The sequence below is a fragment of the Acomys russatus genome, chromosome 25 (genome assembly GCF_903995435.1).
Source record: "Acomys russatus chromosome 25, mAcoRus1.1, whole genome shotgun sequence".
Classification (NCBI taxonomy): domain Eukaryota; kingdom Metazoa; phylum Chordata; class Mammalia; order Rodentia; family Muridae; genus Acomys; species Acomys russatus.
In genome coordinates this window covers 5,570,443-5,575,017 of record NC_067161.1, presented here as the reverse complement: position 1 = coordinate 5,575,017, position 4,575 = coordinate 5,570,443, and the positions used below count along the sequence as shown (strand labels likewise).

The 4,575-nt window shown below is 46.0% G+C and overlaps 1 pseudogene; it reads left to right on the top strand.

Moving 5' to 3' along the window:
* Positions 1-687: 687 nt before the first annotated feature.
* LOC127207866 (60S ribosomal protein L17-like) lies at positions 688-1,221 on the top strand (annotated as a pseudogene).
* The last annotated feature ends 3,354 nt before the right edge of the window (positions 1,222-4,575 follow it).

The window sequence follows — 4,575 nt, the reverse complement described above, 5'->3', positions numbered from 1 at the left end:
TCCATGGCTATCTCCATCCACTGCTTTATTATATATATATATATTTCAAAGACAAGTTTTTCTGTGTAACTCTAGCTTTCCTAGAATTCACTTTGTAGAGCAGGCTGGCTTCGAACTCACAGAGATCTGCCTGCCTCTGGTTTCTGGGTGCTGGGATTAAAGGCATGTGCCACCACTGCCTAACTTTGGTTCACTGTTTTATTTTGTAACATGAACTGAAGGTCCTAGAAAAAAGCTGGGCTGCCTTGTAAAGGCTCTCTGTAGCTCACTGACTAGAGCTGTGATTGTCGGGAGACAGATTGTCTTGGGCTGTTTTTAGCCCCCCCGAAAGTCATTTATTGCCCACTTCTGTGTTTGACCTAACATCGTAGCGACTATTAGGTAAGATGCTTTGTGAAATATACAAACAAACGCTTAGCTTCCAACAGCCCAAAGGCTAAGAAAGTCATCAGATAGCATCGAGGCAGAGAGTTCTTGCTTTTCTGTAATCTGCTTGCCTGTTTCCATCAATGCAGTGAGTGTGTGCATGGGTGCGTGTGTCCGTGTGTGTGTCCGTATGTGTGTGTGTGTGTGTGTGTTGGCCAGAAGTTACCTTCAGACATTACTCCTCAGGTGTGCCTTGGCTAGGAACTTTCTGTTTAGAATAGACTGGCTGCTACTGTAAGCGGCCAGAGGTGACCCATGAAGATGGTTCACTGCTTACTTGACCCAGAAAACCCTACAAAATCATGCAAATCAAGAGGTTCAAATCTTTGTGTCCATTTTAAGAACACTCAGGAAACTGTCCAGGCCATCAAGGTACGCATATGAAAAGCCGCCAAATATCTGAAAGGGATCACTTTAAAGAGCCATGTGTGCCGTTCCGGCAGTATAATGGTGGAGGCGAGAGATGCGCCCAGGCCAAACAGTGGTGCTGCACTCAGGGTCGGTGGCCAGAAAGAGTGCGGGATTTCTGCTGCACGTGCTGAAAAATGCAGAGATTAATGCTGAGCGTAAGGGTTTAGATGTAGATTCCCTGGTCATTGAACATGTCCAGGTGAACAAGGCCCCCAAGATGCGCTGAGGAACTTACAGAGCCCATGGCCGGATTAACCAGTGCATGAGCTCTCCATGCCACACTGAGATGATCCTCACTGAAAAGGAGCAGATTGTTGCAAAGCTGAAGAGGAGGAGGTGGCACAGAAGAAACTGGAGAAACAAAAACTGATGGCACGGGAATAAATTCAGCATAAAATAAATGCAGATAAAAGTGAAAAAAAAAAAAAAAAAAAAAAAAAAAAAGATTAGATCGGCTGGCTGGCCAGATGCTGGCTGGCCAGATGCCCATAAGGATGCTTATCTCAGGGCCCCAGCACTGGAATAGCAACTGTGTAACACTGTGTCTGGCGTTTGTTCTATGGGTTCTGGGGCCTGAACTCAGGTCCTCAAGCCTGCATAGCAAGCGTTTCAACTGAGGTGTCCCCCAGCCCTCTGTTGGCAAATCCTGCCTGTAAAGGACCTTCCATCATTCCTTTTTCTATGCTACTGGGCTACTGTAGGGACTTCATGAAATGGCTATACCACTTCAGATCATTGTATTTGGGACACCATGAATCTGGGTCCCTCGTATTTCCTGCGGAATAAACTCTCTCTCATTCTCTCTGAGGCAAGAGCTCGACAAAGCTGTGTGCTTTTTTGTTTTGTTTTGTTGTTTGTTTGTTTGCTTGTTTTCTGAGACAGAGTTTTTCTGTGTAGCCCTGGCTGTCCTGGACTCACTTTGTAGACCAGGCTGGCCTCGAACTCAGAGATCTGCCTGCCTCTGCCTCCCCTCCCCGGTGCTGGGATTAAAGGCATGCGCCACCACGCCCGGCAAGCTGTGTGCTTTGTATTGACAGCAGTGAGGGTGATTTTCCAGCAACTCTGTGGTTCTCATCTGCATGTGCACACGTGCCGAATCTCCAAAGCTAAAGAGAGGCATCGGAGGCCGGTGAGGCAACTAAACAGGCAGAGGTCCCCCCTGTTCTGATGAAACACCATGATCAAGGCAGTTATAAAGGAAAAGCTTTACAGTGCCAGAGGATTAGAATCCACGATGCAGAGGAGGAGGTAGTGGGCTGCAGGCACTGCAACTGGAGCAGAAGCCAAGGGCTCACATTTCAAACCACAAGCAGGAGGCAGAAGAAACACATTGGAAATGGCCTGAGGCTTTGGAACCTTAAAGCCCCCCTTCCCCCCCCCAGCACATACTTCCTCCCCCAAGGCCACACTTCCTAACCCTAACCAAGGGGCTCTGCCAAATGGGGACCAAGTATTCAAACATCTGAACCTATGGGGGGCGTTCTCACTCAGAAACCCACCAGGTGCCTATTACTCCAGTTCAGTTTCTGGGACCCATAGAGTGGAGGGAAAGTACCTACGTCCACCAGCTGTTCTGTGGCATGTATGCAAGCTACCTGAAATAAATAAAATGGAATTAAAATTTGAAAAGGAGATAGTGGGACAAAGCAGGAAGCTGCTCTTGTCTGTGACTGGGAGGAGAACTGAAATCAGGTCTTCTGTGCTCCGTGACAGGCACATCTCTGGGGCTTGCTGGTCAGCCCCATAGCCTGACTGAGGAGTGCCAGGCAAGTGAGAGACTCCATCTCAAAGAAGCATAGTTAGATGGTACCCAAGGACTGTCACAAGTTCAAGGCAAGCCTGTCTCAAAAACAGTGATGGTGACAGCGACGATGACGATGACAATAAAACAACAACAACAACAACAAACCTCAAACACCCAAATAGGAATAGATTAAAAGAAAAATCCAAACAAAAAAATTGGTTCTATTTCTCTTTTAAATTTTTATTAGTTTTTGTGTGTATATAAGTGTTCATATGTGTGAGTGTGAGTACGGGTTATGTATTCATATATGTGTGTGCATGTGAGTGTGGGTTATGTGTTTGCATGTGTGAGTGTGAGTATAGGTTATGTGTTTGTATGTGTGAGTGAGTGTGGGTTATGTGTTCATATGTGTGAATGTGAGTGTGGGTTATGTGTTCATATGTGTGAATGTGAGTATGGGTTATGTGTTTGTAAGTGTGAGTGTGAGTATGGGTTATGTGTTCATATGTGTGAGTGTGACTATGTGTTATGTGTTCATATGTGTGAGTGGTTTACGGTTCTATACAGCTCAGCGAGACAAATGATTCAGATTCTAGATTCCTTTTTAAAAAAATAGCCCCTAACATCCACATCCTCATCCCACCTTCTCTAACTTTCCTCTCCACTAGGAAACCCCAAAGCAAGGTTAGTGTTGCATTGCCCACGTGCGTATGTCCTCTCCCCAACCTCCGCTGCCAAAGGAGGGAGGCTGACTTTCTTTGGAAGACACATTCAGAGGTCTGTTTAGTAAAATTACATGATGTAATGATGTAATGAAGCTGGCATTAGATCAATTCTTAGTGAAACGAGCTGGGATTTGATTTTCGATCCTCCCCCATGCAACTTTCAATTTAGTGATGAACTTTGCAAGTCATCAGCCTGCTGACATTTGGATGCTGTCCTCAGCAGGGGGGACAGTTTTCCTGCTTGGTGGCCCTTCTGAGGGGGGAGGAGCTGCTGGACTGCATTAATTTTTTTTTAAAGGGGACTGCTTTGTCAAAGACCTTTTTATTTATTCCGGGGAGAATTTGCCATTTTAACATTTCAATTCAGTTGTTTTCAAATTTTCTCTTGGGTCACCAGTGTGAATATTAATGACGGTGTGCATTTGTGTGGCTGCAGGCAAACAGTCCTGTGTGTTTTCTCCTCTGCGTCTTTAGAAGGATTAGGTCTAAAATCTTGCCCATTACACAAAGATACTAAGAAAAAAGCACCTGGAGAGGCTATGTTTTTCCTGTCTGTATACACCTATGTGTGGTGGCTTGAATGGCAATGTGTGGCAATGCTTGTCCCATAGGGAGTGGCACTACTAGGCTGTGTGGCCTTGCTGGAGTAGGGGTGTGTCACTATGGGGACAGGCTAAGCTCTTCTATGCTCAAGCTGAGCCCCATGTGGCACACAGCTTCCTTCTGCTGCCTGTGGATCAAGACTTAGAACTCTCAGCTGTTTCAGCACCACGTCTGCCTTCACACTGCCATGCTTCGGACTACGACAGAAAGCGTGAGCCAGCCCCAATTAAATGCTTTCCTTTATAAGAGATGCTGTGGTCATGGCATCTCTTCACAGCAATGAAACCCTAACTTTGACAGTATGATAAAGCTCAATTTATAAACTAGGCATAAGAGATGATCTGTAATAACTGAGTAATAAAACACTGATTGTAAACCACATGCTGAAACAAAATTGAGTTTCACCACTCCTGTGACTGGGTTACTTAAACACAAGCTCTGGGGTACTGGGACAGCTGACCTGATGACTGGTGAGAGGGTAGTGTGTACATTGTGGATAGGATGGATACCAGGACAGCTGACCTGATGACTGATGAGAGGGTAGTGTGTACATTGTGGATAGGATGGATACCAGGACAGCTGACCTGATGACTGATGAGAGGGTAGTGTGTACAGGGTGGATAGGATGGATACCAGGACAGCTGACCTGACAGCTGGCGAGAGGGT